This window comes from Carcharhinus amblyrhynchos, chromosome 1 (genome assembly GCF_965287045.1).
Source record: "Carcharhinus amblyrhynchos chromosome 1, sCarAmb.v2.hapA, whole genome shotgun sequence".
NCBI classification, from domain to species: Eukaryota; Metazoa; Chordata; class Chondrichthyes; order Carcharhiniformes; family Carcharhinidae; genus Carcharhinus; species Carcharhinus amblyrhynchos.
This window is the reverse complement of record NC_137324.1, coordinates 125,919,436-125,946,209: the sequence shown is the minus strand read 5'-3', so window position 1 is coordinate 125,946,209 and position 26,774 is coordinate 125,919,436. Positions and strand designations below refer to the sequence as shown.

Genomic DNA, 26,774 nt, shown 5'->3' with positions numbered 1-26,774 from the left:
TTCACTAGCCTCATATCTCTTGATATCATTCATATTCAGAAATCTATCGATTCCTTTCAACATTTCCTTGCACTATTCAGCACTCAGGTATGGCTGAGGAGGGGGAAGGGCGCGTGGCGCCTCCAGGTGTATCCGGGGGAAGGACGCGTGGGCGCTTCCAGGTGTGTCCCAGGAAGGGCACGCAGCACCTCCAGGTGTGTCGGGGGGGGGTCTCCAGATGTGTCCAGGTCTATCGATTTCTGAATTGAACATACTCAATAATGAGAATGCCAAAGGTTTAGCATCTTCTCCTGAGCGAACTTCTGTCACCGCAGAAGGTTGTAAGCTTGACAAAGATGCAGAAGTGATTCCAGGGCAGTCTTCCCCTCCAACCCCCAAAAGAAAACCTCCCCAGAAGTGGTAGAGATCATCTATGTGATAAAATTGAATATATTTACTATTTTCTATTGCTAGAGAAACAATATGAAAAGTAACAGCAAAATTGCCTTCAGGAATACAATGTTCTGGGCTACTTTGTCAAATGTGATATATCTTTACTTTCCAAAGTTTAATTATAGGTCAGATATGTTGCATTTCAAAACTGTTAATACATTTTAATATTATCGTTTACAAACCAATCATGAAATTTGGCTCATCTCCCAGAAGTGCTACAAGTAGATAGTGATGTACACTTATGGTGCATGCCAGGCCAGATACTGTTTTGATGGGGACAGTAATGTGCATGCAGGGAGAACCCCTAGAAGTATGCAGAGTGAGTAGAGCATAATGTTATTCAGTATGTAACACTGACTTGATGCCAGCACTGTTCATTTGGTGTTCAACTCTCCAGCTGAATCCCTTGCTTAACCTCTCACAATGTGTTCAGCAACAGGAAGAGCCCTCATTCACCCTATTTTAAACAGCCATCAACTACTTTTAAGGTTAGTTGCTGATTGATTTCTGCTGGCTGTTGCTGCGATTGTAGAAATGTTTAGTTTCTGTAGTTCTTTTAATGTTGCTAAAGTCTAAGGAATAATGTGGCACATCCCAAAGTGTTTTGTCCTGATTTTAGGGATTTTGCACAAGGTACTTGCACACAGATGTAAGTGACGCAGTTTGCATGCTTCTGGAGCTACAGTATTACTGATAAAATGAATTGAGTGGACACAAAGCAGGACAAGTTACTAGAAGATAAGAAAGGGGTTCTCAGCAACTAACCATATCTGTCCAGGGTGTTCTGGGAACAATTATTCTACTTGAATCTCAGTAAGAAGCAGTATATCTGATGTCTCCATTGCATGTTAAAATCTGCCACCTTCTGTGACTATAAGCACAGGGATGGATTTGCAAGGCTAGTGGCTGTCAAGGTAACTGTGATTATTAACCTCCTTCCAGAATGGAGCAGGAAAATCACCCAGTTTTCACCCAGGTTTGCACAAGGGAGGTCACACAAGATCTATATTTCAAGAGAGCTGATATACATTATGCTTTCTTGCCAGAAAAGAAGCAGATGGAGTGAACAGAGGAAATCATGAGGATTGCTGGCTTCCCCATTGTATGGTGTGCCATTAATGACATATGTTGCTTTGTGGGTGTGGCATGTTAATTCAATTCCAAACTGTCAATGTCCAGCTGGTGTGAGATCATACTCAGTATTATAGAGGCCAGTGCTTGATATCCTACAGCAGTCATGTTGCCTCCATTCAGAAGCAGTCTCGAGTGCCGTATGCATTTGAGCCAATGTAACAGACCAGAAGGTAACTATTGGGTGACAAGAATTATCCTTTGATAATATGGCTCAGGACTCCAGTTTACAATACAAGAACAGACAGGTAGCATGTATGCAACAAAAGCCATGATGCAACACAAAGTGTGATGGAGTACACCATGGAGAGGTTCAAACACTACTTCCACTGCCTGGGTCAGGGCTTGTAGCCCTGAAGTACTCAGCTGAGCATATCAAGATTTTTGATTGTACAATATCCAGTAAACAACATCACGATCATGAGGATACAGCCCTTTTCACAAGCTTTATGTTGACCTCTGAAGAAGACAGCGAAGAGGATTGGAGCTGGCAGGCAAAACAGTTTCTTTCTCACAAAGAGTCATCCAGCCTTGAAATTCTCTATTAGAGAGCTCTATTCTCTCTCCACAGATGCTGTCAGATCTGCCATTATTTTCCAGCATTTTTTGTTTCCCTTCCTTTCTGCTTGGGCTGCCAGCATTCAACTTTTCTAACCATAATACAAGTAAATGCAGCATTAACTCTCCATTCACTAAGAGCCCACATATTGCCTTCTCTTACTTATTGACCATCACAGCTGGGCCACAACACAAATATAAAAAACATGGTAAAACCAAAATTTTGAACTACATTTAGAAAGCAAATCATGCCATACTGCATACAAATTACAACTAATCACCCTTGGTGCCATTCTTTTGCATGTCCAAGAGCCTCTGTACAATGTTACCGCAGTGGCTGCAGCCTGGCAGTGGAAATTTCAGTGGGGGGACTGCAGATGAACTTGCACGATAACCTTAAGCTGCCTGGAAGGCTGAACTTCAGACTACACCATCTAGGCATGGGTGGTAGCAAGGTGGACTGGTTTGCTTACAGACAACTGCAAGGTCATTAGTGTTGAGGCAGTGGGATAACAAATGCTCTCAACAGCAAGAAAGAAAACCTGTTGCTCCCCTGGACAGCTGTGCACCTTTTACTGGTATTCACATCCGCACAATGGCAGCAAACTGTGCATGCATGAGAGCAGTCTGAGATTCTATGGCTTCCATAGCCAACCTTGCATAGCTTGACTCCATTGCAGAACCCTGAGGTTGGGTGGCTTCTGTTTGTGTTGCGATTGAAGTTGAGATATTAGCCATTCGAACTGCATCATGATTGGGTTTGAAAATGTATAATGGAATTGGCCACTGCTACTACACTGGAAAGGATGGGCTCCAAGTTTTCTACAAAGCCCCGTGAAAAGCTGATGCCAGAATCCTCCATGCTATTTGACATTGACTGTGTGCTTTCTGGTCGACTTACCAATGCACCAAGTATTTCATTGTGTTTGGGAGGCCGCTGCATCATCTGAGTCCTCTGTCACAAAACTCATGTGTAACTTTACCTTCATGTGAGCTGGCGCCTCTGCTATTTTGACCTGCCCTTTCTACAGGCCTGGAATCTCATCACATGCAGAGCCCACATCTAATCTATCCTCTAAAGTATCTGAGTTGGTGGCTGTAAATGAATGAAGGATTGATTTGTTTCTTCTTATCCTTCATTTTCTTCCTGTTCTTCTACCTTTATTCCTTGTGCGCCATTGCCAGTCCAGGTTTCAGTTCTTGGGTATCAGAAGGGAGAAAAGCACAAGAATAGGTTATTGTTGGCAAATATGGGGATGGAGGGGGATTGCGGGAGGAAAACAATCAAAACATGTGCTTACACCGTCTGCAGCTTGTAAATCCAAAGAAATTGTGGGATATGAGAAGAAGGATTAGGTATGAGTTTACAGTCAGCTTCAATGGTTTCACTTCACCACTCGCCAGAGTTTGTTTCAGCCATTACTGTTTCAATTATAGCAATTTCCTTCCTTTGGGGAATAGACTGCATGAACCTTGCTTCTGATTGTATACCATACATGAGAGGGAAGTGTATCAGTGAATATGATGCAATTTGTTTGGGTGATGTGGTTGTCATGATGGAGCAGCTGGCAGTGTTTGCTAGCTATAGGACGCAGGTGTGAAGCTGTAGCAGTGCAAGGTGTGAGAAACTAAGGTGCAGCTATGAGTATTAGTTTTGAGCTGTGATGGTTAGAGAATGCTGGTAGGTGAGTGATGGTGACTTGAGTCTGTGAGGTTTGAACTACAGTCAGTTTGATATGGCATAAGAAAATCCATTCACTGATGTTGATTTCCGTGTTTTGCAGCACCACTCCAGGTCCCCTGGCTTAGACTTCTGGCATTGATCATGGCAGTTTTTAGCCTCCGCCCTCCTTTCTCAAAGTAGATTTGGATGGCTTCCTGGCCCCTGTGGATGAATGTTATCATTCTTCCACTCCATCTCCTATACTAATGCCTCCTAATTTAGAAGATCATGGAGCCCTTTCTGTACCTTATTGTGCCAAGAATTACCACTTATTCCCAATGTCAAAATCAATTGTGGATCAACTTCCAGCGTCCGTTCCAGCCTCAATGCACCTCTACTTTAAGAGATGCCATATGGCTTTAACTTGCGCTTACCTTTCTTAATTACGTATCCCCTTTCTTGGGTGTATAGCCACTCAACAGCACAGGTTTGAGTGTTGCTTGCATCATTAGCAATGAGTCCTGTATAAGTTTGTGGCCATCAGTCTCTGTAGTTTTCTTTCGGGCCCTTGGGTGCTCAACAGCAGATTCAGTTTAATTGTTTACAAACTGTGACTCTTGTTCGAACTAATGCTTTACTATTATCATTAGAAATTTGGGAATTTCTCCTGCCCTAATGTTAGCATAAGGAAATATTTTTACTGCTAGGCACTAAAGAAATGTTTAGCCCTATTTTCATAAATGACTAAATTTTAACACGCATGGCATTTGGTAACGTTTATACAGTAATGTTTAGACAAATTGATGATGATTTATATATTTTGAGCCCAGTTCATCAGTTAAATGACTTGATTAATTGATCCAAATGAAACATTGGCTTATCTCCAAATATGCATTTCCATTTTGAGAAAAATTCAAAGCTAAAAATTGATGGATTGCCTCTTCACCTAAAATCAGGACAAGCACTTACATCCTACAAAGTACCTGGTCACAATGATGAATATTATCAGAATTGTGGTGTGGATCATTACCAATGTCAAACAACATAGAATGAGACAATAGAAAATAAACATGCTTGTTTCCAAGCAGTTGTGTGCAATTGTTTTGACCTATCCAGCTGACAAAACTCAGCATAACAAAATGTGATTTTCGATCTCTGAGTTTTTCATGACATAGTGTTATCTCTCATGTACTTGATAGTATTTCTGAGATTATAGTAAATAATAAACAGCTCAATTTTCAATAAACAGTAGCGAGCTGAGCAGGTCTGGTGTAGAATATGCATGCTGACCTGGTTATCAGAATGAAAATCTGTGACAGATCTGATATGTGAGATCATACCCATTTGTAAGTTGATTGCTTAATGAGGGAATTTTGGAATACTTAAAATATTACTTGTGTGAAATTGTTTGAAAATATCATTATGATAAGTATGAAAAATGTCCTTCAAAATCATTTAGATCCTTCTCTACATTACAGTTGGTGGCTGGGTGTGCATATCTTGTGCACACGAGAACTATGTCAGCAAATTGTTGAGATTTATAGCTGTGCAGTACCTCAAGAGAATCTTATCAATCTTATTTGTTCAAAGACGCCGTTCAACAGAGTTAATCTGAAATTCAGATGTCTTAAGATTGCTCAGAGGCATTGGAATGTATTTCACTGTAAAAATAAGTAGTTACATTGATTAATGATCATTGAAAGGGGTCAAAACTGACATCTGCAGCAAATCCTTCTGTGACATTTAATTAGGCAGTATGGAAAAATTGTGAATAACGTTTTAAAAGATTAGCTCCAATAAGCAACATTGAAAAGTTGCCCACCAGCTATTGGATCATTTAAACCAGATTCACTAATTGTTTTTTTTTAAAAGGAAAAAATGCACATATGAACATTTAAAACATAACCAGAAAATGCTAGAAACAGGCATCAGGCTGAATTTTGACCATAAAAGTAATGACAAGGAGCCAGATCCAATTTTGGGTAAGAAACCCATCTCCTTTGGGAAACTGACTAAAGTTCAGATTTTCACGGGGGAGCCTTACTTGGTGTGGAGACAGATTTTCTGTAAAAGGTATAGGAATAGAGGTGGTTGTATTGCCTTTGTACCTAGGGCTCTGGTAGAAGGTCCAGTAGCTATCTCTTCAAGGGATTTCTAATCTGTAGCTGATCTTTGGTAAGGAGCAAAAATGAAGAAGTTCAAGATTTTGGTCAGAGTGATACTGACAGGATATGGCAACCAGGGCTGCCAGATGTGAGATCTTTGCTATGAACCACGGATGTCTATAACAATCAGCTTGACAAGTCACCGTCTCCTGTGCCACTGACTCTTTGTCTCCAGGTAGCTCTATCATCGACAGTCAATCCTATATTCAAAGTATGGCCTCTGTGCCCTTCCCCCCTCTTTCCTCTCCCATGCTTTTTTGCTGATCAAGGTTCTTTTTTCCCAGTGGAAGGGGTTACACCTCATCACTGGGTCCAAACTTGCCATAGCGGTCAAGCTGGAACTTTCTTTCTAGCCAGTTAGCTGCCTAATTGTAATTGGTGGCCTTGCCCTCAGCTTTTTTGCTCACAGGGAGTTGACAACCCAGGCACTGAATGCCCAATGCCTCTGACACCTGTCCTGCACCAAGAACGTGCCTCGACTAATATCTATGACCCCCTTTGCTCACTAACTACCTTATGGCTCCAGATTGATATCCTGTGGCAGTGGTGACTGGCTCAGCACTCTGATCACGTCTGCACACAGCTGATCTGTTTCAGAGAGCATGTATTACCTGTGTATTTTTTAAAAATCAGGTCTTTTATCACCTATAAACTCTAGAGGAGCTTTTACAATATTGCCCTTAATATTCCTGTCCCATTGCCCTCCACTGGCCCTCGATGCTGACTAGTACTGGAATTTCAGGGCTCCCTGCCTCCAGTCCTGTCTCTGACACCATCTCTAAAAATTCAGTCCATCCTGTCAATTCAAATCAATAAAAAGCAAATTATGGGTATAATGTCTGACAAATTTACTGGAGTTCTATGAGGATGTGTCTAGGGCGGTGGATAGAGGAGAGCCGGTGGATGTGGTCTTTCTGGATTTTCAGAAGGCGTTTGACAAAGTACCTCACAAGAGGTTATTGCAGAAGGTCGAGGGACATGGAGTTGGGGGTAGGGTGTTAGCGTGGATAAAGGATTGGTTGTCAAATAGGAGGCAGAGAGTGGGGGTCAACGGGTGCTATTCGGATTGGCGGATAGTGACTAGTGGAGTGCCCCAGGGGTCGGTGCTGGGGCCTCAGCTTTTTACCATTTATATAGATGATCTGGAGGAGGGAACCGAGTGTAGGGTGTCAAAATTTGCTGATGACACCAAGATTGGGGGAACGGCAAATTGTGCGGAGGGTGTGGAGAGTCTGCAGAAAGATCTAGATAGGCTGGGCGAATGGGCCAGGAAATGGCAAGTGGAATTTAATGTTGGCAAGAGTGAGGTGGTCCACTTTGGTAGGAATAATGGTAGGAAGGACTATTACTTACATGGCGAAAAACTGCAGCAGGCGACGGTGCAGAGGGACCTCAGGGTCCTTGTGCATGAGTCGCAAAAACCCAGCTTGCAGGTGCAGCAGGTGGTCAGGAAGGCGAATGGAATGCTGGCGTTCATAGCGAGGGGGATTGAATATAAAAGTAGGGAGGTCTTGCTGCAGCTGTATAGGGCATTGGTGAGGCCGCAGCTGGAGTACTGTGTGCAGTTTTGGGCGCCGCACCTGCGCAAAGATATTTTGGCCTTGGAGGGAGTGCAGAAGAGGTTTACTAGGCTGATACCGGAGTTGAGGGGGTTGAGCTATGAGGAGAGGCTGAATAAACTAGGCTTGTACTCATTGGAGTTTAGAAGAATGAGGGGAGATCTCATTGAGACGTATAAGATGATGAATGGGATGGATAGGATAGAGGTGGAGAGACTCTTCCCGCTCAAAAAAGACAGTAGGACTAGGGGGCACAGCCTCAAGATAAAGGGGGGGCGGTTTAGAACAGAGTTGAGGAGGAACTTCTTCACTCAAAGGGTGGTGAATCTCTGGAATTCTCTGCCCTTTGAAGTGGTGGAGGCTGCCTCGCTAAATATTTTTAAGACGCAGGTTGATGGGTTTTTGATAAGAGAGGGGATTAAGGGTTATGGGGAGAGGGCGGGAATGTGGAACTGAGCCACAACAGATCAGCCATGATCTTATTGAATGGCGGGGCAGGCTCGAAGGGCTAGATGGCCTACTCCTGCTCCTATTTCTTATGTTCTTATGTTTCAGGTATGTGCCTCGTCAAAATTTGGCTTATTGATCTAAAATAGTTGCATTTGTGTTTTGATGGGCATTGATGCTGTATTTATATTGTAGCATTGCTACTGCAGACAGTTTGGCTTTGGGCAGCGCCATAATGTAAATAAGATATAAGCACCTTTGCAGGATATTACCACCAGAGGCACAGAAAAAAGAACCCCCCCCCTCCCCCCTGCTACCACTTCCTAGGAGCATGGATACCAAGATCTGGCAATTTTTTCAACTGCAGTTGGGCTGAGTTCCTAATTTATCAAAATACTTGTTATATTGATAACCTATAGCTACCTTCCCTTAACATGGGAAAAAGGCCACATCCGAAAATGTAAAAGTTGTAAGCATGATCTTTAGCCAACTTTAGGTTTTTAATATTGTCATTTGTGATCTCTGTCCTGTCCGTAGTTTAAACAGGGTAAATGCAATGGGTGAGAAACCTTGTCGCATTGCAGAAGCACTTGCAGTACCAATGGTTCCGCATTGAAAAGTGCCATAAAGCTGCATGGATTGTACACTAATGCAAAAGATAAGTGACTGGTGCTGAAGTTTCATATTGTTCAAGTACAAAATTGATTAAATCCCAGCAGTAATTTGGTTAAATTGCAGACCACTTTAAACACACTGCTCTCAGAATCTTTTATTCTTTTTCAGTATTAAAACTGCTGATGTGAAGTTGGGAAATTATAACAAAGCAAATGAAATTGTACAGCTGCACAATTTGGCCATAAAATAAAAAAAAATTCTGTTTCATTTACCTAGATTCCAGCTCCTGAAATCAACCATTGGTGGTGCAATGTTATTGACTTGCTCCAGACTGTGACAAATTTAGTGGTTCTGTACTTGTAATGTGTTGCTTATGTTTTTAAGATAGTAACTATTTTTGGCTAGTTGCAAGAATAACTGCTGCACGTAGTATTATAGCCAGCATTGTAGTTACCAGTATTGTGTTTAATTACTGTTGGCTTTAATGAGTTGTTGATTCGCTATAACCTGTTTTACGCTATCTCACAAAGTCAAAATTACACCAAGGGGAATGAGATTGACAAGTACCAAGCCAATTAATCATTTTTTTATGAGAGTTCTAATCTCTTGAGTAACAAGATTTCAAATCACACTCCAGGATTTGCACACAAAAATCAACACTGACAATCCAGAGCAGTACTGAGGGAATGCTGCTTCTTAGAAGGGATGTTGATTTGAGGCCCTGCTTACCATCTAGAAATGGATGTGAAAGATCCAAACTATTCAAAAAAGAGTAGGAGAAGTTTCCCCTACTGTCCAACCCAATGTTTATCCTTTAATCAATATCTCAAAAAAACCCCAGATTTTATCACATTGCTGCTTGTGGGATCATGCTGTAGGCAAATCTGCTGCTGCATTTCCTACATTACAACAGTAATCACAATTCAATATACTTCACTTGTTGTAAAACACTTCAAGACATCCAGGATCACATAAATCTAAGTCATTCATTATTTTCTTTAAAATTAATGGATTTGGCAAGCAACTCAATCATAGGGATAGATTTGTTTTCAGCAGTAGTTTCTGCTTTACTTGTACGGTGTTATGTGTTAATTAACTTTTGATAGTTAAGGATGACAGATGTAACATAAACAGTAAAAGAGTAAACGAAACACACCAATCTTGATTTTCTCCTCATTCAATAGCCATGCGTACAATAGGGCTGGCTCACAAGTTAGTTTTCAGCACAGGTAACTTTTGACTTTCATAGTGTCAGATTGAAGTGCGAAAGCCTTGCCACCATTCTGATTGACATTAGTTGATTCAGTTCAAACCAATAAATGAATTTGGGGTTTATTCCTGGATTGTATGACATGTACTACACACTTATTTTCCAATATCACCCTTGAAAATTGGTTTTAAGGTCTGCAGCAAGGCTATGCAAAACTGACTAGTATAAAGACTTGGAGCTTGTTGAAAGCCAAATCCACATGGACCATTAAATTGTAACTTTACTGATTCACCACAAGATCATGAACTTGACTTCAGCCCAGACCAATCAAATGAAAATATTTCCTATGAGACGGTTGTATGCATCCATCATGAGTGAATCAACTCAATTACTAACAGTCATGAGCCTGGATCGGGCTTTAATTTAACACTAATTCACAGTCTGATGGTATCCCTTGGAGAGATAATGAGGATCAATGGGCTTGGAACTGAAAATAATGTACTGATGCAGCAGCAGATGTTTTGGAGATCTTTCATAAAGGCTTGTTGTTAGGGTAGAATGGAACTTTGATCTATAACTTCACAACAAAGTATTTACAATCACACAATTTACTGTCACTTGATATTGCACACACCCTCAGTAGAAACTACACTGCCATGTTAATGGATCAGTACGTTGTAAAGAGTGCATCCATAGTTTCCTGATCTCTGCTCTCAGCGTGAGGGACTTCTTGTTGGAGAACAGTTACTTGTAAAATTAGCATTTCAATATACGTTTAAAATAAATTGAGGAAATATATATAAGTCTTCCTCTCTCTGTCTGTCTCATCACGTCATCTACTGTTACTCTCTATTCCTCCACTGGTATGTGAGAGTGGCCCAGGGATGACTCTTCTTACAATTTTATCCCATGAGAAAGTGACAGATTTTGTTTGATGCCTGGCCCTGGATACACAGCTGCAACTGAAAACTCACTATGTGGAGAATTGTAGCTATGCACTTATATCGTGCACTCTGGAGTAATTTGCACTGTCAGCATTTACTTTTCACCTTTGATAAGGAATGTCACCTCTAGTTATATTCCATATTCATTATGTCTGAAAAGATACTCTTGAGTAATTTTTGTTCCTTATTTGAAATAACTTGTGGAATTTCTGCTTTAAGGTCAGAGAATCATAGAATGAAACAGCACAGAAGGAGACCATTCAGCCCATTGGCCTCTGCTAGTTGTTTGAAAAATCAATCCAATTATTTCCATTTTCTGTGCTTCTTTCTTCATAATCCTGCAAGCTTCTCCATAAAATGCACTTGAATATGTGCTGGTTATGTTACAGTTCAAATTTATCTCCCAATTCACCTACAACTTTACTTTCAAATCCAAACTACCTAGCCTTTCGCTCTAATTTCACAGCAACACTTGTATAGTTAAGAATGTATTCAGTCATAGCCTAACCTCTACTTTGATTCCCACTAGAAGGATTATTGTCTCTCACTCTGTTCATTTCCCCCTACAGCCCTCACCTCCACTCCTTTAAGACCAAAGGATGGAAACATGATCATTTATGGCAGGCAAATGATTAGCCACTCATCAACAGATCTGCCTGGACCAATATACAATACTATTGGGTCCTGCTGTCCTCTACCAAAATTGCTTACCATATCAAGATTGTGCTGGAGTTATTTTCTCTCCCATTTCTTAAACCTCTCTTTCCTGTCTCCTTCATTTTCACCTCTAGCAAGTGCGAGGAGCTCATGATTTCTTTGTCACAAAAGTCGAAATCTTCTGTTCAGCTGTCTCTTCTGCTTCCCTCCTTTTCCCAAGTCCACTCGGCCAAACTTACTCTTAAGTAATTATTAATATGCTGTTGCCTCCCAAATCCATGCATATTGTTCCTGGATCTATACATTTAAAGCCCTCCAATCAGGTTTTAACCTCTGCAACAGTATGGTAAAATTGTGAACCTTTGGAATTCCCTAATCCAGAGGTTGTGGATGTTCTATCATTGAATACATTTAAGCCTGGGACAGACAAATTTTTGGCTGTCAGGGAATTGTGGAATATGGGGAATGGGTGGGAAAGAGGTGATGAACAAAGAACAACACAGCACGGGAAACAGGCCCAACGAGCCCGTGCCGCCATTTTAACATTATGAGTGCCCTCCTCTACCCATGACCTTTGTCTACACCTATTGGGGAAGATTGAGGGTAGCCCAAGATCAGCCATGATTGTATTCAGTGGTGATACAGGCTCAACAGGTCTCATGGTCTACTCCTGCCCATATTTCTTGTTCTTGTGATCCATCAATAATGAAAGAGCAACCTTATATATGATATGAGATTTAAAGTTAAAAAATAGAAATAATGATTGTCGCTACCTAAACCAGCTGAACTGTTTACTTTTATATTTCTGCACGGAACAGAATGACAAATGTTTCAACAGGAAAGTTCTAAAAAAAAATTTGTCCAATGAACCATCTCTCCATGCAAATTTTTGCTTTCAAACTTTATTTTTTTATTCGTTCAGGGAGTGGGAGTCTCTGGCTGGGCCAGCATTTATAGCCCTTGAACTGAGCAGTTTGCTTGGCCATTTCAGAGGGCATAAAAGTCAGACACATTGATGTGGATCTGGAATCACTTATAGGCCAGACCAGGTAAGGACAGCAGATTTTCTTCATTAGCAAACCAGATGGGTTTTTATGAGAGTCATCACTGGTTTAATGGTCATCATTAGATTTTAATTCCAGATTTTTATTGAATTCAATTTCACTAATCGTGAAATGGGATTCGAACTTGGGTCCTCAGAGCATGACCCTGGGTTTCTGGGTTACGCACCCAGTGACAATATGACAACACCACCACCTCCTCTTACTTTGAAGGACAATAGAGTAAAACAATTCACAAAATAAATAAATTTTGAGGGCAGGGGAATCATTTCACATCAAGATGGATGAAAACACTTTAGTAAGCTGGTTTCAGGCAGTTTATTTTGGAAGCCACAGATATATTGTACTTTTGATACCTTTCAACTGTATATCAAACCTTTCAATTTAGCCCATTTCCAAGATAAAAGATGGAATTTTACTATCTGGGACTAAGTCCTGTGGCAGTGTTAGGGAGGGGGAATATTTCTTGCTGCGGATGCTGACAAGAAATCAGTCTTCGGCCTTTGACTTCATTAATTATGCACCCAGGGGTTTAATGCTGTATGTGGTCTGTGATGGGACCTGCTTGATGATGTGCATCCTACCATAATATCTGGATGCCATATTTAAAAGGTGCCCAACATCACTGACCCACTGCTGAATGAAGAAGATGGATGCCCAGGAACACTCTGAGGCTGGAAGATGGACCTTCTTTGTCCCACTGAAGCTGAAAGATCCACCTGAAAGATGCTCCCTTCACCCACTGTCATAGTGTTCCGTGATCCAGGGTTGTTGGCAGGCTCCATCTTAAATTCTGGAGGCAACCTCAGGCATTCTTCAGGAAAGTTCTACCTCCTGCATGCCATGTTGTTCCAAATGTGTTCTGGACCAATGCGTTTCCCTTTTGGTGTTGTGAAGATTACAGGTTGTGGAAAGATTCTGGTTGGGTCTTCACCTTCCTTCCATTTACAGGATGCAATTTCACATTGGCCACTAGCGTGTTTTCCGATCTGCCATGGCAGGCACCAGCAGAAGGTCCTGTGGGATATTCACACCAGTGTAAAACAAATCTTTGGCCTCTCGCTGATTTCTCTCCTCCCTACCCCCCTCCTCTCATCCACCTGCAATTGAATCTATTGGCAGGGCATGGGATAATTTTGCTTGTGTTTTTGTGACAGTATAAAGATTTGATGGTTCCAGTGAAACTGATAATCTACAGATCATGCTGATTTAATAACTGACAACAGGAAATTACAGTAAAAAATTTGATAAATCGGTTGGACTAAAACCTGGTGTTGTCAGACTTTTTACTGTGTTTACCCCAGTCCAACGCCGGCACATCCATAACAGGAAATTAGACATCCTTATGCTGAAAAAAGTCCTCTCAACATATTTTGTCTCTCACCTTTCCCAAAACTATGGTATGTTTTGTTACAGTTAAATGTTGAATTTGTTTGCTTTCATGCCTTCATGCATGCACCATGTAGATCTGTGGTTGGCTAATAGACTGCATCAATGTATGGCTGTATACTCACTTGGATTTATTGTTAGTACCAATCTGTACATCTTGCTCTATTGTATGATGACAGAGAAAGGAATAGCAAGATGTGCTGTTAGCATTAGATGAAGTAATAGGTGGGAAATTTTATTAGGGCATAAATGCTTGCATAGACGAGTTGGGTTGAATGGCCTGTAATGGCAACAAAATACATGTAGTAACACTAGAGTAGGAGCATCAGTAGCACACTTTTGTCGAATATAAAGATAATTACATGTTGCTGAACAACTTTTTCAAATAATCCAAATGCTGCAATGGCGATGCTTATTCTTTTGATCTCATGCCAAGAGTTAATGAACACTTTCGTGCTATTATTTTAAATATAGTCATTATGAGTCTCTACAATAAGTATATAGTGTGGTTTATTTTGAGGCAGATGTTCTCTTCATTTGAGAGTCTATTCAAGGTAGACATTAAGGGTCTTTTTTTTTGTCTTTACTCCTCCAGTCCATAGTTCTGTTCTCACCATTACAAATTACAGTTTAACAGACTACTATTAAAAAAACACCTGAATACTAATGAACAGTCCATCTCATATTCTGTGTGCATAAAGGCTAGGGATTACAAATGCTAATGCATTTTTGATTGTTATAAATTTGAATTAAAGATTTAATTTTAATGCAACATATATTCTATTAAAGTTAAATCAACTAGTTTGATGCGTAAGAGGTTTTTATGATGTAATGAATTAGATGTGATGAACAGCACAATGACTGTCTTGTAACTTGTATTAGGATCTGAACCCATATGCAGTGGAAAACATACTTTGTTCTTGTATCAAAAATCACCCTTTTATATAAACTAAGTATGTCTGTATGCAGTGAAGGTCAGGATTTAAAAGATATGAAAAGTCCTGTACCAAGGGCTCCAATGTATGATGAATTGGTGCTGACATTTTCAGCCACATTGGAAACAGCCTAAAAATAACATTGTTTTTTTTGCTCTCAAGAACATTAATGACAATTCTGAGTTCCAGCACAGAGTTATAGGAACCTGATTTCTGTTTTTACCTGTTATGCATATCCAACCGATTCTGTTTTTATTTAAGCTTTTTGCAGAACTTGTTTCTTTCTTAAATCCTCGCGCTGATGGCATGAAAAATAATGCGGAGGAACAATTCAAAGTAGAAATATCTTTCCAGCAAAATTATTCAAAGAGTTGTATTGTCACTTGAAGGGGATTTTGTTTTGACTTTGGATTATAGTTGTAAAAGGGACATTATTGGTTCAGCTACCTGATTTTATGAACATTGGGAAAGATGTGTAATATACAAATAAATTGATTAAATCTGTTGTGCATTTATTACTCACAGTCAAAATGATCCCTCATTATTTTTCATGCAGGCAGGTGATGGACAGTTGTTCTTTTCCAAACTAATTTTGCTCCTTTCCCAGGTCTTTTTACAGTTTAGAGGGCAGATGCACTTAGTTTCTGTATCAATGTCAATCTGGGTTGCCCATGAGGAAGCTCACTAGTGTGACCGAGAATTTGCTCTAACTTTGATCTTTTGTTTCCTTCCTCCTGTGGAGAAATGCTTGACTTTAGCCCAAATATCCCCCAAAACAAAGCAACTGGGATCAGTAACTGGGCAACACAAAGGAAAAGGGTCTATATCCACCTCTTCAGGCATCATTCATTAGTGATTCAATATATTGCACCTGAGGCTCTTCAACAAACAGGTGCTGTATCTTGAGTGACTATTTAGAAGATAATTGAATATTATTCTTAATTATCAATAAATTAATTGTGTAATAGACTTGGTGTTGAGTGAAATGATCAATGTTTGTTGCTGTGTTCAGGATAAAGCTGATTTTCAAATATATAGAGTTATAATTGATTCTTAGTGCAGTCCTTTTCAACATTAGGGTTAACACCAACTTTGAGACAATCTTGTCTTATGCTGTTCATTATCTGCATTACGAGCATTTCAGTCTTGGTTAGCTGGATATCGGGCCTTACCTAGAAACAAGTGTAAGATGGTTGGATATACGAAACTGAGATATGATAGCTGGTTGAGGACCCGGGCTTGAAATCCATTTGCCTGAAGTAAAGCAAATTCTATATGTGGCCTAATCAGTGGTCCTTAAAGGGACTATAGGAGGCTGCAACTAAATTAGTGCATTTCTTTTCTATCTTGTCTTCCTGTGGCCATGAAGGGAGCAGAAATATTCTTCCCCGCTCTGCAACATTGGTTCCAGTCACTGCTGTTCAGCACCCCCCCTGGACTTCACCGCTCTGGAGTTAGCTGAGGAATGCAACCAGTGCAGCAGGTGTTCCAAGTTGGAAATTCATAGAGTTGTTCTGGACGTATGACAAATATATACAGTCCACTGGTAATATTGAAATGTGTCAGAGGCCCAATTTCCGATGAGACTTGGGGTTCTGATCTCATTGCCAAAATGAGTACCAAAAATAGTATTTTTTAAAAATCACAATGTCAACAAACCATCTGTAAAACATTGCGATTGAAAAGAGTCAGTGCTAACATTTGTTGTTATTAGCTGTGCAGGTTACATCAATTGGCTGAGAATAGTATGGATCTCAGTCTTACATACTTTTATCCCATAAAAATATTTGTTCAACTTCATTTCTTTCAAATATTGAGCCAGATTTAATGCTCATTTTGTAATCAATGGGTTGAAGTCTAACCAACTTCAATCAATTTGGCCATTTTTTGGCTACGTGTTAATGTGGCATGCTGTGTTCATCATGCTCAGAATTGCTTGTTAGGACATGATTGTGTTGTCTTCTCTGCTGATTTCAGGTTATGTATTTATCGCAGTTAATGCCTTTTCTTAAAAATTGACAATCAAATGAAAGGTTTTGCCACTGATAGTGTCAGGCAACGGAAAGAAATGGGGACAATCTGACAACCTTACTATCTATCAAGTTTTAATTATTTCACTTTATACTGAATTCCTGTTATTAGAAGGTTCTGTCTGCTTTATGCAGGTGGAGTCATCAGCTTGGGAAAAAGACTTTACCCATTGTAGTTGAGGACAGTAATGAAAAATGCTTGGAAAATGTATTTGATAGACTATCTAGATTTTACTTATCATCAGCAGTACTCATATTTTGGACAGGATTATGTGCCATTATTGAGGGAAAAAAATTGGGCGGTCATGAACCAGGTTTGTGGTGAGGCCACTCCCGGGAGGTGACCTCAGATTGCTACTAAAATGTGAAGGACATCAGTTTATCCACTTCATAGTGTGACAAAATAGTTTGTCTATAATTAAACTGAAATGTTATTTTGCCCTTTTAATGCAGCTCAGTGTTGTCAGATGTACAATAGGATGGAATTGAAGCACTGCCAGTTTTGTGCTGAAAATGCTATTGCAATATACTGTAGTAACGCAGTGATTAGACCAGTAATGTAATTATGAATTCAAATCCCACTATGGTGCATGAATTTAATAAATCTGATTGTTTGTAGGCTAGCACTAGAAAATATAAATGCTCCATGTTCTACAGAATGGAGAGAATATGAAAGCTGCTGCCGAATGGATTAATCGAAGGAGGGAGCGTTTATTTGTTTAAGAGGAAGTTTAATGCAAATAGGAGGGAGAAGGGAATACAACAGGACTTTCCAACACAAGACCCACAGAACAGTTTCAGTCAGGGGCCCTGAGTGGGGTTGCAAGGCTTCATTCTAACTGAGGCTCAAGTGCTGAGGCTGCAACTTAACCTGATACTTCAACCTTCGTAATTGACAATCTCATCAATGAATTGTAAAGCAGTAGAGTCGACATTAAGTGACTAGTTATCAATCAGTACAATGGGAAAGCAGATTCAAGAAGTTCAGTTGAAATGAAAGCAAAATTCTAAGGATGCTGGAAATCTGAAATAATAACAAAAAATGCTGGAAAAGGTTAGCTGGTCTGGCAGCATATCTGGAAAGAGAAACAGAGTTATTGGTTAGACTAGAGTAACAAAGGAGAAACTGTTTCCAATGGCAGAAGTATTGGTGACCAGGAGACACTGATTTAAGATACATAAATACATTCAAACATATTCATTAGGTACAAGAGTAGGTTATTTGGCCCTTCTGCTGTGCAATAAGATCATGGCTGATCTGAATGTATCAAAGCCACAGCTTTAAATGCCAATGGTCCCCACCACATGCCAAGTCCACTATCACTACTAGGTAATTGACAATGAATAAGAGTGGAGATGAGATGAATCTTGTTTCCACAATGCAGATTGTTATGACCAGGAATGCATTACTTGAAAATGTGGTGAAAGCAGATTTAGTAACTTAGAAAACAAAATTGGATAAATACTTTAAGGGTCAAATTTAGCAGGACCATGGAAGAGAACAAATATGTGAGACTATTTTTCAAAGAGCTAGCACAGACTTGATGAGATGGATGTCTAGTTTCTTTCCGGATCGATCTATAATCAGCTCCCTCAAATAAATTATATGATCCAACTTACAGAAAGTGAGGAAGTGCAGCATTGCCTTCCATATATTAGGATTTTAAGCCATTCAGTACTGTTCCACAAAGGTCTTTGCCAAGGATTCCAGATTGAACCAATATTTCCATTCCAATCCAGTAAAATTTAGGGGTCCAAAATCAAAGCTTTGCTCGGGGTTCCTTGCAATGAAAATGCCACCCAAATTGTGTTGATCCTCATTCATAAAAATTGAATTCCAATGTGATTATTCAGTATATATTTTTTGCTAGCTTAAACATAATGCTTGTTGAATTTGTCTGCCAGCAAACCAACCTCAAGGTTACATTCCAATGCAGATGCATGAATAAAACAGAGCAATTAATTGTATGCCGAAAGAGTATGTAACAGTAAGCATATTTATACTTTTGCAAGTGTCCATGATTCAGCAATTTAAGCCTTTCTTACCAGCCATGGACATGAAGTGAATGTATTACTATGCTGGCATCAATTCAGAATAATAATCAGCATAAAAAATACTAAATGGCAAAAAGCCATTTAAAAACCTAAGTATATATCAATATTGTTTCTCCTTATCTATTTCTATTTTAATAACTTTTGCTAAAAATAGCTCAGGCCAAGGTGTCAGATAAGCCCACCATGTAAAATAAAATTGTCTCCTCCTTGAATACAGGGACCTAAAGAGAAAGGTGGAAATGGGTAATTAGAATGATAGGGGGAATCAGGTAAAATACAACCTACATAAACTAGTTGGGCTAAATCACGTCTCTTAGTGCACTCAGAAAGAATCATCTTTCTGGAAAGGAAATTCTCAACCTTATCTGTTTTGGTGATTCTAATCCAGATAAATTGGTTGACTTTTAATTCACTTTTGGACCTAAAGTTTTCAGATGGTGGGTCTCCCATCCTACCCAGCTGACTCCAAATGCCTCACAACTATTTCATGCTCAAATGAGCATCTATTGGCTGAAGACAGGACTTCTGCCCCTTACGTAGGAAGAATTTCCATCTTATTGTGACAAAATGAATAAAGTAACTCATCTATAATTAAATAGAAATGTTATTGAATTTAGATCTGATTGGCTGGCAGTTCTCCGGTCTCTGCAGCAACAAGAGTTGCAGCAGAGTTGAGAGGCCTTCAGGAAGATGCCTGAGCCTAAGTTCTGGATTGGAGGCCAAGATAAATTTAAGGGATCTGAGAGTGGGGAGAGTAGGGAAGGCCTGTGGGGGCAAGAGGGAGTGATTGGGTGTCAGGTGAAAGTCTGGAGGGTGGAGAGAGGTGCAGAGGCCACTAGATCTTAAACAGGAGGAGGGAGAAATGAGCACCAGAAGCCAGAAGGGGGCTTCTGCTGGAACCCTCTCATCCCACTGAATCTTTTTGGGCTTCTTCAATGCCAGATAAACCCTTCTGCCCGCCAACCTAAAAATTGTTGCTTGCGTTGGAAGCAGCTCTATTGGCCACTTAAGGGTCTCAGTGAGGGAAAATGCAGGCATTCCATCCAAGGCTTTGCCTGCCCCAACATGAAATCATTGCAAGTTGAGAACCCATAGGGAGTCCTGTTCCTTCAATTTCATGCATTTTTCCTAGGTTGTCTAAAAACCTGCTGCAAGATAGAATGAGATTCAGGCCCTAAAGTAGTTTAGAAGCCACATAAATCAAGGTAACTTTGGTTCCAGTCGTTGCCCATTAATTTGAGATATTGGCAGAATTCTCTGGTCTCGAACACCCTGCTATCACTGCCAGGAAGAACAGAGAATTTGACGCTCAGTCAAATCTCCCTAATGGAACCGGACAATCCTAGCCCTGGGTGAAATCAGAGGTTTCTGACCATTGTATTCCTAAAGAGATGATCAACAGAATGGGATGAGAACTTACCTGGTAGTGATACCGTAAACTTAAGAGTTGAACTGAAAAATCATCCTTGTTGTCAAGCAGCTGGGATTGCAGAATAAAATAATTTTTTAAAATCTTTATTTACACAACTGGTTCACTCATCATTCCCCAATTATGCTGGCTGCTTTGAAGAGGCAGTGGGAAGTGTAGACAGAGTCAATGGATGCGAGGCTGGTTTGCATAATGGATTGGGCTACATTCACCACTTTTTGTAGTCTCTTGTGGCCTTGGGCAGAGCAGGAGCATACCAAGCTGTGATACAACCATAAAGAATGCTTTCTATGGTGCATCTATAAAGCTTGGTGAGAGTCGTAACTAACATGTCAAATTTCCTGAGAAATAGAGGAGTTGGTGGGCTTTCTTAACTATAATGTTGGCATAGGGGGACCAGGACAGGTTGTTGGTGATCTGGACACCTGAAAACTTAAAGCTCTCAACCCTTTCTACTTCATCCCTATTGATGTAGACAGGGGCATGTTCCTCTTTACACTTCTTGAAGTTGATGACAATCTCCTTCGTTTTGTTGACATTGAGGGAGAGATTATTGTTGCCGCACCAGTTCACTAGATTCTCTATCTCATTCCTGTACTCTGTCTCATTATTGTTTGAGATCCAACCTACTACAGTAGTGTTGTATGCAAACTTGAAAATTGAATTGGAGGGGAATTTGGCTACAAAGTCATTGGTGTATAAGGAGTATAGTAGGGGGCTGAGAGCACAGCCTTGTAGGGCACCGGTGTTGAAGATGATCGTGGAGGTGTTGTTGTTGTCCATCTTTACGGATTGTAGTCTGTGAGTTAGGAAGTTCAGGATTCAGTTACAAAGGGAGGTGCCGATGTCCAGGCTGAGGAGTTTGGAGATGAGTTTTGTGGGAATAATGGTTTTGAAGGCTGAGCTGCAGTTAATAAATAGGAGTCTGTCATGGGTGTCCTTGTTATCTAATGTTGCAGGGTTGAGTGCAGGACCAGGTTGGGGAAGCCTGATCGGGGATGGGGGGTCCGCTGTGCACTCTGCAGCTGCGATCAGTGGGAGAAGGAGGGGGTCTGCTGTGAACCTGTTGTGGTGGTAGGCAAACAGTAGTGGATTCAGGTAGTTGCGTTTACCTCGCAATTGGGCTGTCCAGCCATTTAAAGTAAACCATAGCCAGTGAATGGGCTGCAAATGACCAACTCAAGAATGATAATTAAAAATCAATCCAAATCATACTGCATTTAGCAACGATAAGGTGTGCCCCTGTTAAGCGTACTAAGTAATCAGTCTTTCTTCATTCAAAATTTAATTTTCTGGTGAGAGAATTTAGCCATTTGGAATGTTGTCAGTTTCAGGCATCAAGCTTACATGTATTTTAAGATTAATTTACATCTTTAACAGTCTGTTCCATCCAAGTCTTTGGTGTAATATTTTAAATATAATAATTCTATACAGGTGGATATTTTCTGAAATACCTGCTCGTATTTGCTACTTCTGATGGACTAGTTGCCATTGTTTGGATTGTTGAAATGTGGTGATAAAGCAGAGGAGCAGAATCCATATTAATTCAAACAACAACAAAAACTTGTATCTTTGGATCAATAAAACATCCCAAAGTGTTTCACAGGAGTATGGTGAAATAAAATATGACACCATAATTAGACCAGATGACCAAAAGCAATAGGTTTTAGGGAATGTCTTTATAAAAGAGGAAAGTGAGGCAGAGAGGTTCTCCAGTGCTTCTGGCCTAGGCAGCTGAAGTTGGGGATGAGAGAAATGCATATATCTCAGAGCATTGTGGGGTTGGAGGAAATTATAGAGATAAGGGAGGGTTGAGGCCCTGGCGTGATTTGAAAACATGGGTGAGAATTTTAAATTCAAGATGTTGCTTGAATAGGAACCAACATTGGTCAGTGAATGCAAGGATGATAGGTGAACAGGACTTGACATGTATTGAGGCATGAGCCTCAGAGCTTTAGATGACCTCAAGTTTCTGGAGAGTGGAATGTGAGAGATCAGCCAGGCGTGTATTGAAATGGTCAAGTTTACAGCTAAAACTGTCTTTCTAGCTCCAAAACATCAAATGTCTGTGTCCCCATCTCTCCCCTTGATCAATGAAAACCTTTTTTACACCTTTGTCACTATCATTCCTGACTTTTTTAACCCTCATTACTCTATTTTCCAAGCTGCGTCTTAATATAGATACCAACTGACTATATCTGCCCATCTGTATTACTTGTGCCCTTGCTTATCTCCATTGAATCACTCTCCCTCAGTGCAGTGAATATAAAATCATTACCCTTGTCTACAAATAACATTTCTTAAATTTTTCAACTTCCATCAGTACTGCCCACAAGGCTGGGATTTTACAACCTCGCTCGGGCGAGGCTTGAAAAGGCCAATGGAGAATTCTGTTCTGCGAGCCTCACCTGCCCCAATTTCAGGGCAACGAGGCAGTAAAATTCAAGCCCAAATTTCCTTCTGCGCCTCAGACTCTGTTCTCATTTGAACCTCTAATATCCACTCTAAATGGCCCAGCAGTTAGATGTTTTTGCCACACAAACTGGGAATGTATCTCTTTGTGCCACTTATGACCTCTCTCCTCATGTTCAAGTCTCTTCAACCATCATCTTTCTCAGTCCCTGCTACCACTTGGAATTTGATTTTGCTTCAGTGAAGTACCTTGGGGTATTTTTTACATGTTAAAGGCACTAAGGCTGATATTTTAGGGCCCACCTTGGTGGATGGGCAAGCCATCCAGAGGTCCATAGACTTTGGTGGGACTGGAAGATCTTACTGGTGGGCAGAAAATTCGACCTAATTGTATTTCACTGATGAGGATAAGTGATAAGACAGCACATATTATTCGACTTAAAAGTTTGAATCCTCATTTGCTTTATTTGTCATTGAGCTCAACTGACTATTTTCTGAATGCATTACAACATTATTTAATTAGCAATTTTGCTGTAAGGGCTAGGAAACTAATGTTTCCTAGAAGTAAACATTTTCTGGCAGTAAATCTGATTCTTACTTTGCAAGTAGCGCTGGATTAGACCCGAATTATATTTGATTGTGTTTGTTGTCAATTATTTTAACAAATCATATTTGTTTTAAAGAAATTGATTAAATTGTTCATCTTATTCTCATTAAAAGAATTTGTAAACATGTGAAGAGATTATGTACTCCAAACACCCTCTGCCCTTTGGTTCTAAGTGAATTGTGTGGAGCAGGTTTCCTTGCATAAAAATTACGCTGATTCTTAAGGCAGTGCAAAACTTCCAACCTCTCCACGAATTATTGTACAATTGTGTCATTAGGACTGCATCCTGTTACTGCATCGTCGGAGGTCATAAGACTTGCTTGTTAATGGTAGTGAATATGTTCATTAATGGAAATTGCATCAGATCTGCAATTTTAACTATGCCACATCAATTTTGATTCTGACCTGCACTTTTGACACCACTGGCCTGTGTGAATTTTCTCCTGACTTTGGGGAAGGTCCACTGATGGAATGCAAGAATTCTATTGTTACAAATTTGTTTCCCATGTTTTGAACAGCTGAACATGGGCAAAGCAGGCACTTGCAGCAAAAACAATAACCAATTGCATTTATATTGGGCCTTGAGTGTGGAAAAACACCCAAAATGCTTTACACAGAGCTATGCAAGGAGATATTAGAGCAGCTTGGTCAAAGATGTTTTAAGAAGCACCTTCAAGAGGAATTTCTGTAGGGAATTCCAGCATTTAGGATCTAAGCAGCTGAAAGCTCAGTAATGAAAATCAGATTGCCCAAGAGTCAGAAAATACAGTTCAGTTATTAACACATCTATCCCTCAATGTAAATACAGCCAATTTTAACCCGATGTGTATGCTGTTCAGTAGTAATGGACCTGTCCTATTCATAAGATCATAGGAACTAGGAGCAGGAGTAGGCAGTTTAGCCCCCTTACCCTGCCTCGCCATTTAATATGACCATGGCTGATCTCACCTCTGCTTCAACTCCACTTTCCATTGCCCTTCAAATCCTTACTAATTAAAAACCTGTCCACCTTTTGCTTTAACTTACTCAATGTCCCAACATTTACCATGCCCTGGAGTAGTGAATTCCACAGACACACGACTCCTTGATAGAAGTATTTCTCCTCACCTCTGTTTTAAATCTGCCACCCCTTATCCTAAAACTATGACCTCTTGTTTTAGATTGCCCAACAAGAGGAAACACGCTCTGCACATCTACTTTGTCAATCCTCTTATCATCCTGTACATCTGGATTAGATCTCCACCCCAGGGAGTGTAGATCTAAATTGCCCAATCTCTCTTCATAAGACACATTCTTCAGCTGGTATTTTACTGGCCTGCCCACCACGGGAATCGGCGCTGGTGAGGGCAGAGCATGGAAAGGTCATTTGACCTCAGGCAGGATTTGGACGAGCGAATCCTACCCCTCATCTCTGGAATCAATCTAGTGGACCTCCTCTATCCATCTCCAATGCAACCACATCCCTGTTTAAATAAGGGAGCCAAAACTGCACACACTATTCTAAGTGCAGTCTCATTAATGCTTTGTATAGCAGCCATAACATTATGCTACTTTTACATTCTATTCCTTTAGCAATAAACGCCAAGATTCCATTTAACTTCCTTATTACATGCTGTATTTATAGACTAGTTTTCTGTGATTCATGCACAAGGACACCCAGATCCCTCTGTACTAGAGGACTCCCAAGTTTCTCGCCATTTAGATAATAATTTGCCTTTGTATTTTTCCTACCATAATGGATAACCTTACACTTGTCCATGTTAAACTCAATCTGCCAAACTTTGTTCCATTCATTTAACCTACCCATAGCCATTTGAAACTATCTTATTTTGTTATCACAACTTAATATCCCACCTATTTTAGTGTCATCTGCAAATTTGGCTATGGTATCTATTATCTCTGCATCCATATCATTAATATAGATTGTGAATAGTTGTGGCCAGAGGACTGAATCCTGTGGCACTCCATTAATTACATATTGCTGACCAGAAAAAGACCCACTTATCCTGACGCTCTGCTTTCTGTTGGTTAGCCCATCTGAAAAATGGCCCCTAATCTCATGTAAATTCATCATTGTCTATGAATAAAGTATGGTGTTCCTGAAAGCTAAGCAAACTCATTTTCATCTGTGTATTATGCCCCTTTAGAAAGATCTGTGTTCTAAAAATCTTCCACATATGCACAGCTGATGTGCACAATTTAGAAATTACATTAGTGTTGCATTTAAATAATTAGATGTTCACTCTAGTGGAATAAAATTAGTGGCATTTTATTTAACTGTTCTCCCAATGGAATTATCTGTCCAACATATCTTTTGTATTGTCTATCAGTTACAGTATTAATTGGTTGATAGTGTGGTACTAATTAAGATAAAGCGTTCAAGTGTGAAGAGACCAACTGGATGTAAAAAAAAGAAAACAGGTCTTTTGACAAAAAACTTTCCTATTGAATTGGTATTCTTGTGAAGTGTCCCGACGAGCACAAGATGAAAACCTTTGACATGTGTATGTTTTCAGCAATACTGGAAAATTTAATGTATATAATTATCCAGGCAGACCATTTTGATGGTACCCTTGTAAGAACATTTCATTTGTACACTCACACTTTATTTTCTGAATTATTTTCAAAATGAGGCCGATGCAAGTTTTGGACCTGATCAACCAACAAGAACTTTTTAATGAGTCCATCTGAAAACTTCAATGTCAGTTCTTGATTGGTGTTAATGTCATCAGGAATTGATGGGGAGCCTTCAGTTAAAAGCTTTAAGCTCAAATGACTCTTTTCTCTTGGTATACTCTGTTAACTTGTAAACACATTTATACCTACTTCAAACTGCATAGATAATAACTTAGATAATTGGATTCAGTACTTATCTTCAAAGAAGTACTTGAAATGAGTCAGTCTTAAGAGGCCCACAGAGAAATAAATAGGCCATTTTCTCCAGTTTATCGTGGGAAATTAACTCACACTGACATTATGGTGTGAAGGTTATTTCAGATTTGATTTAAAATGGAATGTTACTTTGTGACTATTATTTATTGATGATGGATAATGGAAATCATAATTTTAAGCCATTTTTATATTTTATCTTGCAGCAGTGCAAATTCTAAATTAATTCATTTTTTTGAATGTAAGTATTGGCCCAGATATTTGGAGGACCACCCACTATTATTAAAATGTAAATCAGAAACCAACTTTTGGCAATCAGAAGTGCAGTTAAACTGGGAAATCAGGAAGTTGCCCTCCAAATTGAACTGCTCCTCAGAAGCTTCACAATAACAATATCTGACAGAGTTTGTATTGAAACACATGCAATATTGTGAAGTCAAACAAAATGCTGGAGAAATTCAGCGGAAGAGAAACAGAGTTAATATCTCAAGTTCATTTGACATTTTCAGACTCCTCTTCTTCAAATCTTGTGAACTCACTATTTGTCTGATTACATATAATTAAACTCATGAGGATTTATCCATTC

The 26,774-nt window shown here is 39.8% G+C and overlaps 1 protein-coding gene across 4 annotated transcripts in view; it reads left to right on the top strand.

The window, feature by feature from the left end:
• tll1 (tolloid-like 1) overlaps nucleotides 1-26,774 on the top strand; it is a 303,989-nt gene that overhangs the window by 11,682 nt on the left and 265,533 nt on the right. The gene's annotated exons all lie outside the window — the stretch shown is intronic.